At 35.4% G+C, this 15000-nt stretch overlaps 1 protein-coding gene across 8 annotated transcripts in view; it reads right to left on the bottom strand.

Moving 5' to 3' along the window:
* LOC127935318 (60S acidic ribosomal protein P1-like) overlaps nucleotides 1-15000 on the bottom strand; it is a 568794-nt gene that overhangs the window by 435115 nt on the left and 118679 nt on the right. The window contains exon 5 of one of the 8 annotated variants that reach the window (XM_052533086.1): nucleotides 1664-1675. The exons of the other annotated variants lie outside the window; for them this stretch is intronic. The gene's annotated coding sequence lies outside the window, so the exon portion shown is untranslated. Of the gene's footprint in view, nucleotides 1-1663; nucleotides 1676-15000 lie in introns of those variants that run through there. 8 annotated transcript variants of the gene reach the window in all.

Genomic DNA, 15000 nt, shown 5'->3' on the forward strand with positions numbered 1-15000 from the left:
CACACACATACACACACACACACGCACACACACACGCACACACGACGATAAATATACTTAAAAAAAGATATTCTAAAACATTATTTTAAAGGAATATCACACAAGTTTTCATAGATGTTTTAATTTAATTTATATACGACGATTAAATCGCGAAAATAGAACTTGCTGTATAAAGCAGAACGTCAAGGAATTCGGCCATTTTTTAAAGAATAAATCAAAAGTAGAGCATTTAATCAAATCTCGATATGGGCAATATTAAAGGTGTTCAGTACCGTCGCTCTCTACATGCAGAGTAGGGCACCAACTCCCAGAAGGGGCACCATCCCAGTTACTCAAAAAAAAAAAAACTTCCTCCATTCTCCCATCCGCTCTCGCGACCGCATCATGAACATGCTGCTGAATGTTCATGATTGATGGATGAACATCTATGCCCAGGTAGTACATCAGTAATCCAGCGAAGAGAAAAGATAACTAAAAGTTAAAAAAAAACATTGGACATGGACGAGTCTCAAATTAGGGACCGTCTCTAAAGTTACATGCGATCAGTAGCGTCAGTAGCATTTGAAGAGAATGACTTATAGTCATAAAAACAACTATAATTGTTCATCTAGGTGACAGCTATAATGCACAATTATATTAAATGTTTGATATTTATTAAAATAATCTGTAAATCATATGTAAATTATGCTACTCTTTCACATGAACTCAAACTCAAATTTGAAGCTCAATAGCATTTGAGGAGAAAGACTTGCAGTGATAAAACAATTGTAATGTGTTCATTTAGGTGTCAGCTACAATGCACACCTTATACATTTTTAATATATATTAAAATAAAGTATAAATCATTTAGGTCAAAACGAGGCCCGTTTATCACTTTCAGACACATTCCTGTGAAAGATTTTTTTTTTTCAGGTTCCCTTATGAAAACTACCAATCATCGTTCTTGTAGCCATGGTAACTGCAAATTAACCATGGTTTTGTTACTTCAAATAATAATTTACAAAGTATTAATATACCTTAATATTTTTGTTGTTGTTGTTGTTACTATAAAAACAGACCTAAGCCATCAATAGCCTTTAAAATGACTTAAAATGCATTATATAAAAAAATAATGAGGCAATAATGATTGGTTACCTTTTTGCTATAGATGACACAGGCTTTATAATTTCTTCAACAAAAAACGTGCATATCACAACCCTTACAAAAATAAACCATGGTTTTATCGTAGTAAAACTGCTTAATTTCCCTTTGCATGATTTCTGAATGCTTGAGACTATAAAATAAATTAGAGTCATAATAAAGTTCTAGCCACAGGTAAATGTCGAGAGCTACAATTGTGATTTGTAAATAATACAATTTATTCATTTAGTTTTTTATTTGATTAAAGTTATTTTTTCACCCCTATAGTAGATGTTTTTTTCATCATCATATTTGAGGAAGGGGGGCACAACAATACAATCCTCCTTATGGGCACACATTTGACCAGCAGTGGCCCTGAAGGTGTTGATATACACGTCTCTGGGAATGTTTGCTCTACTACACACACACACACACACAAACACACACACACACACACACTGAAGCACGCGTGGTGTTTTCAGCTCTTCACTATATTGATGCATTATGTATGCTACACATGTGCACGTCAGCGCGCTATGAGAGGATTTCACCATTTCATTTGATAAAACTATCGTCATTCATTCGTATCATCTACACAGACTGACAGAAACTGCAATGTCTTTATGACAACCTGTCAAAATAAAATCTCGGTATAACTTGAAGAAACTCAAACATAAATATAGTACTATTGCACAGTAGAGCATGCTATACTTCAAGTAGGCCTAATAGCTAATAATAATAGTTTATTAATAAACACAGAAACTCTGGTTACAACCCACCAAAATAAAAGTTTGGTTTAACTCAAAGAAATGATGTAAGAAATTTCTTAGTAAAATATACTTAAAAAAAGATATTCTAAAACATTATTTTAAAGGAATATCACACAAGGTTTCATAGATGTTTTAATTTAAACTTGCCAAAACAATAACACCATATTTTTCAAAAACAATTTCTGATAGTACATTTGTATTTGTGCCTTTAATGTTTATTTGTTTATTATTATTGTCAGCTAATAAAACCTATGCTTCAGGGACCATATTCATATAACATCTAAGGCTAAATGTAGCTCTTGACTGGTTGAGTTAGATGGTGATTAACACTAAACAGTAGAAAATCAGTTGAGTCTCCACAGCTGGAAATGTCATTGGCTGTTAAAGTCTTGTGTTTCTTATAATAAATTGACATGTTAATAACACTTAATCTTTTATAATGCTCTTAATGACATGTCGATGCATACTGTATGCATTAGTGAGTGTGGAGGAGCTTATGGGGTATGGTCACTTATTCCTTATATGAACTGTTTCAAATGCAAGACATTGATTGCATGAGATTAAGTTTGTAAATGATAGTCTGTGTCCTTTTGTAGTGTGCACATATATTTATCATCAAACTGTGATAACTGTGACTAAATTCAGTATATATACGTCTGCCATATGTTGCCACCCCTCAAAAATTCCTCAAATAACTTAGGAGGTCTTCAGATTTACACAAATGAGTCAATAGTTGTCATACAGTAAGTAATCAATGTTTCATTGCTGCAAAGAAATAATCAAGATATTGAGATGTCATTATGCCTATTTGAAATGACAATTTTTACATTCACAAAAATGTATTAAAAGTGCAAAATAATGTTGTTTCTGAGATGATGATGGACACAATTTCCCAAATGAAGCATTTTTCCACATACTAATGTTTTAATATCTATCATTTAAAAAGCATTAGGCACTATTGTGTAGTATATGCTAGTGTTCATATTCTGGCTGTGTGTACTTTATTACATTTTTAAATGCTCATAAATTAATTGACGTTACTTTTTTATGGATTAGATGATTACAAATTATTCATACAATGACTAGAAATCATTCATAATTTATTGAATCTCCCTAATTCATATTTTTCCTCTTTTAAATTATATTTTCTAAAAAAATCTACTGTAAAAACAACGAGTATTTGTGGTCATGCATTTTATTTCTTTCATTAAAAAAAAAATCCCATTTAAATCTAAACAAGATGTCAAAATTATTATTACCTAAAATGATTAATCCTGATTACGTTACTGACTAATGTTCATCATGTAATCTGTAATCAGTAATCTCCCCAGATCTGGCTGTCTGTGGTTTTGTTTGACTGAGTTTCTCAGTTGTTGTTAATCAGATGAATGGTGTTTGACCTCTCATCTCTTCAGTGCATGTGCGTGTGATTCCTCTCGTCGCTCATCACGAGTGTTTTTGTGATGGAAAAGCCTTTGGTGTGCTCATGTTTACTCAGACCCAGCAGCACGTCTGAATGTGTCTGTTTATAGCAGCAAACATGCCGTTTGGCAGCTTGGGCTGCTTTCTGCCATTCTCTCCTCATTTCCTCCTGTTCCTCTCTGTCTCTCGCTCTGGTTCTCGATGAAAACTCGAGGTGTGAGCGAAGAGTGAAAACTCGTTCTGCTTGAGTATGCAAAAACTGACACACCTTGAGTTTGACAAGAACAAGAGAAGAAAACTCTATAACTACAGCTAGACTAACAGACTGAAACAGTATTACATACAACAGCATGCTATTAGAAACTGCTATTTCCAATATTCTAATGCAACATTTTATTTGAGCTGTGTTAACCTGAGACATTTAATGTGGTTGCTAACTTGCTAAGGCGTTTTGTGTGGTTGACAAAATGTTCTAGTTAGTTGTATAGTTGTATAGTTAATCAGATACCATTCAAATAAAATTTATTTGAGTCATGTTTAGCCTATACCTGACATTGCAGTTGCTAATGTAATTTGGTTGGTCGTTAGGGTATTTGAAGTGGTTGTTTCCATTCCATTTTTATGCTGTTTCCATGATACATTAGAAGTTTGATTACACATAGTAATAGTAACAGTCACACTTCTAACCAAAAATAACAGAAACCTAAAGAACTAAACTGGCAATAGCATCATTACATCATGATATCAAAGACCATAGAGCTAAATGTCAAAGACAAGAATATAATAATAATAACAATAATAAAGACTAGAAATAAAATGTCACGTTTCACAAAAGAAGAAAATGAGATAATAGAAAAAGAGTTTATCATCAGTCATAGTTCTTCTGCTTCAAACTGACTCACCATCATTGTGTTTCACGTGAATCACTGAAGATTTGAGATGGAAATGTGATTGTGAATGGTGTCGCATTCAAAGCAAGCACTCATGAAGTGGCTTTCAAAATTCATTTACTCATTTACAGCATATTCAGCAAGATAAAACATGTAGTTCAGGACTGGATTTTCACCAGGATGTGGAGATTGAGTACGTGGGTGTTTCAGTTCTACCATTATTTGATGATATTATGGTTATATTTATCTATTTATTATATATGTTTTATTTATAGTTACGTTTTTTGGGTGTTCTGTGTAGTTGTTAACGAGTTTCGGTGGTTGTTAAGGTGTTCTGTGTGGTTGTTAACGAGTTTCGGTGGTTGTTAAGGTGTTCTGTGTAGTTGTTAAGGTGTTTCAGTGGTTGTTAAGGTGTTCTGGGTAGTTGTTAAGGTGGTTGTTAGGTTTTGGGTGGTTGTTAAGGTGATTTTAGGTGGTTGTTAAGGTGTTCTGTGTAGTTGTTAAGGTGTTTCGGTGGTTGTTAAGGTGATTTAAGGTGGTTGTTAAGGTGTTCTGTTTTAGTTGTTAAGGTGTTTCGGTGGTTGTTAAGGTGTTCTGGGTAGTTGTTAAGGTGGTTGTTAGGTTTAGGGTGGTTGTTAAGGTGATTTTAGGTGGTTGTTAAGGTGTTCTGTGTAGTCAAGGTGTTTCGGTGGTTGTTACGGTGTTCTGTGTAGTTGTTAAGGTGTTTTGGTGGTTGTTAAGGTGATTTTAGGTGGTTGTTAAGGTGTTCTGTGTGGTTGTTAACGAGTTTCGGTGGTTGTTAAGGTGTTCTGTGTAGTTGTTAAGGTGTTTCGGTGGTGGTTAAGGTGTTCTGGGTAGTTGTTAAGGTGGTTGTTAGGTTTTGGGTGGTTGTTAAGGTGATTTTAGGTGGTTGTTAAGGTGTTCTGTGTAGTTGTTAAGGTGTTTCGGTGGTTGTTAAGGTGATTTAAGGTGGTTGTTAAGGTGTTCTGTTTTAGTTGTTAAGGTGTTTCGGTGGTTGTTAAGGTGTTCTGGGTAGTTGTTAAGGTGGTTGTTAGGTTTAGGGTGGTTGTTAAGGTGATTTTAGGTGGTTGTTAAGGTGTTCTGTGTAGTCAAGGTGTTTCGGTGGTTGTTACGGTGTTCTGTGTAGTTGTTAAGGTGTTTCGGTGGTTGTTAAGGTGATTTTAGGTGGTTGTTAAGGTGTTCTGTGTAGTTGTTAAGGTGTTTCGGTGGTTGTTTATGTGTTCTGAGTAGTTGTTAAGGTGTTTCGGTGGTTGTTAAGGTGATTTTAGGTGGTTTTTAAGGTGTTCTGTCTAGTTGTTAAGGTGATTTTGGGTGGTTAAGGTGTTCTGTGTAGTTGTTAAGGTGATTTTAGGTGGTTGTTAAGGTGTTCTGTGTAGTTGTTAAGGTGAATTTAGGTGGTTGTTAAGGTGTTCTGAGTAGTTGTTAAGGTGTTTCGTTGGTTGTTAAGGTGATTTTAGGTAGTTGTTAAGGTGTTCTGAGTAGTTGTTAAGGAGTTTAGGTGGTTGTTAAGGTGTTCTGGGTAGTTGTTAAGTTGTTTAGGTGGTTGTTAAGGTGATTTTAGGTGGTTGTTAAGGTGTTCTGTCTAGTTGTTAAGGTGATTTTGGGTGGTTGTTAAGGTGTTCTGTGTAGTTGTTAAGGAGTTTAGGTGATTGTTATGTGTTCTGTGTAGTTGTTAACGAGTTTCGTTGGTTGTTAAGGTCATTTTAGGTGGTTGTTAAGGTGTTCTGTGTAGTTGTTAAGGTGTTTCAGTGGTTGTTAAGGTGTTCTGTGTAGTTGTTAAGGTGTTTCAGTGGTTGTTAAGGTGTTCTGTGTAGTTGTTAAGGTGTTTCAGTGGTTGTTAAGGTGTTCTGGGTAGTTGTTAAGGTGGTTGTTAGGTTTTGGGTGGTTGTTAAAGTGTTTAGGTGGTTGGTAAGTTGTTCTGTGTAGTTGTTAATTTGTTTAGGTGGTTGTTAAGGTGATTTTAGGTGGTTGTTAAGGTGTTCTGTGTAGGTGTTAAGTTGTTTAGGTGGTTGTTGGGTTTTGGGTAGTTATTTAGGTGATTTTTGGTGGTTGTTAAGGTGTTTAGGTGGTTGTTAGGATATATACTGTATATGGTTGTGTGAATGATGTTGTATGATATATATATATATATATATATATATATATATATATATATATATATATATATATATATATATATATATATATATATATATGGTTGTGTGTGGATGTATGTATATTATTTAGTTGGTTGTTAAGGTGTTTTGGGTGGTTGTTTAGATTTTCAGAGCTGGAGCAAGTTTTTGATCACAAATACAATATATATTTTATTTGCTATAATGTGCACTAATTAATAATTCACACTATGACAGGGAACATAAACAAATCATTGTGGATTACTGTCGACTGTAAATGATGGTAATCTCTGTTTTTTCTCTGAGGGCCAGTGCTGTTCCCTTCCAGAAAGAGACACATTAACTGCTAATAGTCCAGCGTGCTCTCACACACTCCATCCAAATGTGAAACGTAGTGATAGCTGCTCGAACGACACGCAGTTGCATCATTTTGCCTGTGGATAAAATGCCACTTTTTTTTCATTCTTATTATATTCATATTTTTCTCTCCTCCCTTCATAATGAGCCCAGGCTCTTATTAGGAATGGATATATGTAAATGGAGCAGTTGTGGTTGGTGGAGCAATCCTTCTGTTTGCTTTTATGTGAGATCCAGGCAGCTTGTTAGAGGAAGGCTTTCACAGTTTCCCAGCCGTGCGATCTGGCAGCGAGTTTGGTGACGGCTGTTGAACGCCAGAGAGGTGTGGAAAACACAGAAATAACATCAGCAACTCCCAGACCGCCACTCACCAGCACAATAACGCGCCCCTTTGCTTTCCAACTATTGAAGAAGTCTGTTAGTAATTAATTTCTGCCGGAGGAGGTTTGCACGCCTCATTGAGGGCGGATTTGGCCTTGTGTGTCTTCTGTGAGTCTGTATTTGCTTAATTATGTTATAAGAGGGCAGAACACCATGACTGAATGCTTCTCATCCATTAGACTGAACAAGAGCCCAGTAACCACTGCTGTAAATGACTTTCTATCTATCTATCTATCTATCTATCTATCTATCTATCTATCTATCTATCTATCTATCTATCTATCTATCTATCTATCTATCTATCTATCTATCTATCTATCTATCTATCTATCTATCTGGTTCTGCTTTAATTTTTGGCTCTTTGAATTTTAGGCCTGAATCAGGAGAAACTCAGTTTTTGAGGAATGATTTGCTGTCTGATGGGAATCGACTCTGTAAAAAGATTAGGAGGAAAAACTGCTTGAAAGCACAGATGACAACAAAAACTCCCCCTGATGGAAATCAATAGGATGATGGGGCACTTTTCTCGTCCAACTCAAAGGTTCAAAGCGAGCGATTTTACTCAAACTGCGGTTGCTTTCAGCCACAATAAAACCACAGAGACAGATAATGTTACAAATGGGAAAAACACTGAAAAAATGTGTGTGTGTGTGTGTGTTTGGCTTTCCTCTTCAGCATCCACAAATGCAATGAGAGGTCGCTTCAGTTTGTCCTCTTCTCCATCTCCTTTTGTGTCAATGTCTGTTTGAGAGACCGCGTGAGGCTTTGAATATCGACACACAGTATTTGGCTGCCAAAAGGTGTCAATGTTTTTACAGTCGATTGGATTTAATCAGAATATATTTGCATAATTTAAAGGGAAAAACTGTAAAAGAAAAGCAAATTCACTTGAATGTAGTCTATCCAGGGGCGGATCTAGAAAAATATTGATGGGGTGGCGAGAAGGGGGCAGGAATTTTTGAGGGGTGGCAACATATGGCAGATGTATATATAATTTAGTCACAGTTATCACAGTTTGATGATAAATATATGTGCACACTACAAAAGGACACAGCTATCATTTACAAACTTAATCTCATGCAATCAATGTCTTGCATTTGAAACAGTTCATATAAGGAATAAGTGACCATACCCCATAAGCATAAGTTGTAACCTGAGTTTCTGTGTTTTTTAATTAACTATTATTATTAGCTAATAGGAAGTATAGCATATCAAGTATGCTAATACTTGAAGTATAGCATACTCTACTGTGCAATAGTACTATATTTCTGTTTGAATTTCTTCAAGTTATACCGAGATTTTATTTTGACAGGTTGTCATAAAGACATTTCCATTTCTGTCAGTCTGTGTATGCGATATGAATGAATGACGATAGTTTTATCAAATTAAAATCCTCTCATAGCGCCCTATGTGCACATGTGTAGAATACATCATGTGTCAATATAGTGAAGAGCTGAAAACAACGCGTGCTTCAGTGTGTGTGTGTGTGTGTGTGTGTGTGTAGTAGAGCACACATTCCCAGAGACGTATATATCAACACCTTCAGGGCCGTTGCTGGTCAAATGTGTGCCCATAAGGAGGATTGTATTGTTGTGCCCCCCTTCCTCAAATATGATGATGAAAAAAACACCTACTATAGGGGTGAAAAAATAACTTTAATCAAATAAAAAACTAAATTAATAAATTGTATTATTTACAAATCACAATTGTAGCTCTCGACATTTACCTGTGGCTATAACTTTATTATGACTCTAATTTATCTTATAGTCTCAAGCATTCAGAAATCATGCAAAGGGAAATTAAGCAGTTTTACTATGATAAAACCATGGTTTATTTTTGTAAGGGTTGTGATATGCATGTTTATTTTGTTGAATAAATTATAAAGTCTGTGTCATCTATAGCAAAAAGGTTTCCAAAAATGGAAGATTTAGTGAATATTTGAGTGAAATGTTTGGTCAGTAGCCTAAACAAGGATTTGATTGTCCTGTTAGTGTAACAGCAGCAATCACATGCCATTTGTAATAACATGTACATCAATTGTTTATTTTGTATTTGCCTACGTTATGTATTTTAACAGTGTTATTATTATCCAATCATTATTGCCTCATTATTTTTTATATAATGCATTTTAAGTCATTTTAAAGGCTATTGATGGCTTAGGTCTGTTTTTATAGCAACAACAACAACAACAACAAAAAAATATTATGGTATATTAATACTTTGTAAATTATTATTTGAAGTAACAAAACCATGGTTAATTTGCAGTTACCATGGCTACAAGAACGATGATTGGTAGTTTTCATAAGGGAACCTGAAAAAAAAAAAAAAAAAAATATATATATATATATATATATAAGCTGGTGTGTGGTGGGTGTTCTGGCGCACTATGGCTGCCATCGCATTATCCTGGTGGATGCTGCACACTGGTGGTGGATGAGGAGATTCCCCCTGACCATGTAAGCGCTTTGAGTGTCTAGAAAAGTGCTATATAAATGTAAGGTATTATTATTATTATTATTATATTTCACAGGAATTTGCCTGAAAGTGATAAATGGGCCTAGTTTTTACCTAAATTATTTATATTTATTTTAATATATACATATATAAAATGTATAAGGTGTGCATTGTAGCTGACACCTAAATGAACACATTACAATTGTTTTATGACTGCAAGTCTTTCTCCACAAATGATATTGAGCTTCAAATTTGAGTTTGAGCCCATGTGAAAGAGTAGCATAATTTACATATGATTTACAGATTATTTTAATAAATATCAAACATTTAATACAATTGTGCATTATAGCTGTCACCTAGATGAACAATTACACTTGTTTTTATAACTATAAGTCATTCTCTTCAAATGCTACTGACGTTAGAAAAGTGCATAGCTACCAATATCGCATGTAACTTTAGAGACGGTCCCTAAATTGAGACTCGTCCAACGTCTGATGTTTTTTATAACTTTTAGTTATCTTTTCTCTTCGCTGGATTGCTGATGTACTCTACCCGGGCATAGATGCTCATCCATCAATCATGAACATTCAACCACAAACACGAGGTGCGAGCGGTCGCGAGCGCGGATGGGAGAATGGAGGAAGTTTTTTTTTGAGCAGCTGCCCCTACTCTGCGTGAAGCGACGGTACTGAACACCTTTAATATTGCAAACACTAGTCCATATCGAGATTTGAAATGCTCTACATTTGATTTATTCATTAAAAAATGGCCGAAATTCCGTGACGTTCTGCTTTATACAACAAGTTCCATTTCCGCGATTCAATCCCTGTCGCTTTTCAAACACAAACGGGGGAATTTATGAATGAAAGTTCTGACACAAAACGAAGTTGTTACGTATCCTCACTCTTTTTAAAAGTGGGTAACTATGTTTGACAGGTGCAATATTTGAAATTATTATTAATTTATTTTTTAAATTTCATTTATATCTGAATATATGTCAAAGTTCGGAGCGGGTCAGGCCCGGCGCCACGAGGGGGCAAAAGGGGGCAATGCCCCCTCAGATCTGACTTGTGCCCCCTCTGTTTCATTTTTGTATTCATGGTTAAAAATAAATGGTAAACCTTTTGAGTTAAATAATAATTTAACCTTATCCCCATGGGATTTAGAATGTTCAGTGTTGTGACTCGTGACATTACTGCCAGATTCAAATATCTTTCGCGTTGGTTGGCGCTGAGCCAGATACGGACGAGCTCAACGCTGTCATATATCACAACTGTGTAGTGTTTTCAACCTCTTAATGTTTATTTTAGATTTCATACATTTAAATAGGCTACACGTAAGCACTGGTAAAACAATAGGCTACATTTGGAGTCTGTGAAAGCAGCAAAAACAATCTATTCAAATGTAATTAGCCGGCGTGTGTTTTTAAAATCAGATAAACACAGTGGAAGTAGGCTATCTATAAAGTTTACTCTATTGTTATAAAGATTTTAAAACGACCAAACACACTCACTTACACATATTTGAGAATCGGCATATAGGATAGTTGATGACATGGTAAGTAAGTTTGTGAATATTTCGAATAAAAAAGGAAAAACGAAATGAAGGATAGCCTACATCTGTTATACAGTTATTGTGGCTGCTGTGTTTCACGTGACAAATATGACGCGTTGCCATGGAAACATTAAGGGGGAACGTTCTAAAATAACTGTCGCCTTGAAAAATCTTACTCTCGGGAGTCAGTTAGAATATTTTAAATTTTAGTGTGAAAGGGTTAATTATTCATAATAAATGACGCTGGCTTGGCTGTGTGATTTCCTGATGTGGGTATTTAAGGTGCTGTAGGGAACTTTTGTAAAAAAATGTTTTACATATTTATTGAACCTGTCATTATGTCCTGACAGTAGAATATGAGACAGATAATCTGAAAAAAATCAAGCTCCCGATCTGGATCCTCCCAGTGGTCCTATTGCCATTTGCAGAAACTCCTTCGCTCCCGGTAAAAAATAACCAATCAGAGCTGCGGTCCGTAACTTTGTGTTCAAAATGTAGGAAAATGTATATAATAAGCGAGTACACCATGAATCCATTTTCCAAACCGTGTTTTTGGCTTGTCCTGAATCACTAGGGTGCACCTATAATAAGTGTTTATATTCGGACTATTTTAGATTGCTTCGGGGATACCGCGGCGGATTCTTCATAGACATAAACAGAGAGAAGTAGTTCCGGCTACGATGTTCTTCCGCAAGACGCAAGCAGTTCTGTTTATTAACCGCTAGAGCGTCAAAAGTTCCCTACCGCAGCTTTAAATCACATGGAAAATACAGTTGTTTAAATTTAAAGCAAGGGGCGTGGTTTTATCCAACCCCGCGCCATTCGGTGCCCATCGAGCAACTATCTGAACATGTGATATTATCAGCAATTCAGTTTCAGCTAAAATGTGAATTATCATTAATATCATTAAAAATGGACATAAGAAAGTATATGCAGCGTATTTCAGACCACAAAAAGAACACTGAAAGTGTGATTGAGAGTACAGCTGATGAACATGACAGCCATCAAAGCATTTTGATGGTGTAATAAAGTTAAGCCCCCTTAACAATTTCACATGCCCCCTCAGTCATTTCATCCTGCAGCCGGCCCTGGAGCGGGTTCTTGAATCATTTGAGTCAAATCGGGAGTTCAAAGCGATTTCGCGAATCATTTGAGTCAGTTTGGGGATCACGAATCATTTTATTCAGTTCGGGAGTTCGTAGCGGGATCGCGAATCATTTGAGACAGTTTGGGGATCGCGAATCATTTGAATCAGTTCGGGAGTTCGTAGCGGGTTCGCGAATCATTTGAGTCAGTTTGGGGATCGCGAATCATTTGAATCAGTTCGGGAGTTCGGAGCAGGTTCGCGAATCATTTGAGTCAGTTTGGGGATCGCGAATCATTTGATTCAGTTCGGGAGTTCGTAGCGGGATGGCGAATCATTTGAGACAGTTTGGGGATCGCGAATCATTTGAATCAGTTCGGGAGTTCGTAGCGGGATCGCGAATCATTTGAGTCAGTTCTTGAGTTCGGAGCGGGTTCGCGAATCATATGAGTCAGTTTGGGGATCGCGAATCATTTGAATCAGTTCGGGAGTTAGTAGCGGGATCGCGAATCATTTGAATCAATTCCAGAGTTCGGAGCGGCTTCGCGAATCATTTGAATCAATTCGAGAGTTCGGAGTGGGTTCGCGAATCATTTGAGTCAGGTCGGGAGTTCGGAGCGGGATCACGAGTCACGAAAGATTTGCGCTTGTAAATTTTCAAATTGGCCATAAACTTTAATTCGCTGTTGCCAACTGGGATGTCAAGGCTTTCTTTTAGGGTGCCATTTGCCACCCCGGTAGATCTGCCCCTCAGTCTATCCTTTTAAGTCCAATCTGATATAAATGCCTGTTGAAAGTCACATGATTGAAACATTATCTCAATTAAATACAGTGTATTTAAAAAAAAAAAAAAAAGTTATATTTTAAGATAATCATGACTACATTTACATATTTAATGTGATGATCTCAGTAAAATATAAATATTTATAATTACATTTTATTTTTTACTTGTTTTTGCAATTTTGTTTGTTTATTTGTTTTATTTTACATTTCTATTTACAATGTTGAACTGAGAAGAGCCAGTAAAATCATCAAAACTTTTTGAGTTGATTAAAAAAGACATGATGAAAATTAGACAAAAATTATGAAACCTTGAAGTAGCGAAGAAATAATGTTTTGATTTTTTGTATATATTTATATTTTGTACAGTGCAATGGCATTCATACATTTTAAGTGTGACTTCAGTGTCAGATTTGTAACGATTTGTATTGTAAAAAGCGCTATACAAATAAACTTGAATCAGAGTGCATTTGATTAAAAAGGTTGAAACTGTACAATCAAATGTATCTGTCTGTCCAAACAAAGACATTTTGACACACTTAGGGTTTAATTGAACACAGTCGAGTACTGTTTGAATGATGCTTTCTTTTTTCAGAACAAAAACCTGATTAATTCAAGCTTTGTCAGCTCTCCGATGACCCAGAGAGTGAGAACAGAGTCCAGCATGTTCAGCCGTCCTCCATCGTACAGGTGCATGAAGAGACAGATCTAATGGCTTCTCAGACTTCTGACAGCAGCTTGTTCAAACTAAAGCTTTGAGAAATGCAGCAAGGCCGGAGCGTTTGGTTGGCCTAATAAGCCCACCTCATAGAGGACAGCCTGCTCTGCCTCATTAAACACACACAAGAGCCTGGCATGTCTTCTCTTATGTAAAACCATCCATGTCGCGTCAAAAGGTAGATGCAAACGCTGTATCAATCTCCTCTGTGGACGTTAAACCCAAAAAATATGGGATTTTGTGTAATTGGCCTTGACTGGCCATGACACTTTCACCCCAAACCAACTCAAATAACTGAACACATCAATGAAGGAGAGAGAGAGAGAGAGAGAGAAAATACTCCAAACATACATAAATAATTATTTTTTATTAGAGAATGTTTTGCTTAGACCTTGTTCAGGAAATTTTCCTCTTGTCCATTAAAAATAAAAATAAAAATTGCCAAGGGATGAATATAAAAAGAACATTCCATTTGTGAGTCTTTACTTATTAGTACCTTTACTTGGATGGACATCCAGTTAATTTATCTCCCGATTAATGCACATATTTTAATATAAAACTTGTTTTAATACTTATATTAAGAGTTTTAACAGATGTTTTATGGGTGAAAACACAACCGGACGGCTTCCAGAAAAACTGATATTACCGGATCTCCGATCAGATATCCACCGCTCATTGTTTACATAAATTCATACATCTGCATTTAGCAGTTTTTGGGGACTAAAATGCATTTTATGTTGGTTTCATGTTTTGAAAATTTGTGTTTTGATGTGTTTATATTGTATGTAAAAAACATTGTAATTTTCATTTTTGAAATAATGACCATAATATCATTTTGATGTTGCAGAACTGTTAAAACTGTTTTATCTCAGATAAAACAGGCAAGAAAGTTTCTCAAAGTGAATGAACCAGTTTAATTCAGTATGTGTTTGAATTACTTTTTCAATGATATTTCAGTTTTAAAGCTTTGATTCATTGCCCACTTTGATTTTATTTCCAATTAAATCTTATTTTTGAAGACTTGAATAAAGGTTTTTACTTACTAAAATGTGCTATGGCAGTATCATGGTTCATTGATGATATCTGATTGTAGTACAGTGTTTTGAAATATATAATGGTGATGTTTTATTCATTTACTGAAATCCAAAGAATATAACTGCATGATTTCTTTCATGGTAATTTTTATACGTATACTTTTGAATAGTAAACAATATATTTCAGAGCTTATTTAAACTGCAGTTATATTGTAAATATAATTGAAAATCCAAGTAACAAAGAAAAAAAAAATATTCAAAGTTGATCTAGACAAATAAATAGAAACTATCTAAATCTCTGA

Source organism: Carassius gibelio, chromosome A19 (assembly GCF_023724105.1).
Source record: "Carassius gibelio isolate Cgi1373 ecotype wild population from Czech Republic chromosome A19, carGib1.2-hapl.c, whole genome shotgun sequence".
NCBI lineage: Eukaryota > Metazoa > Chordata > Actinopteri > Cypriniformes > Cyprinidae > Carassius > Carassius gibelio.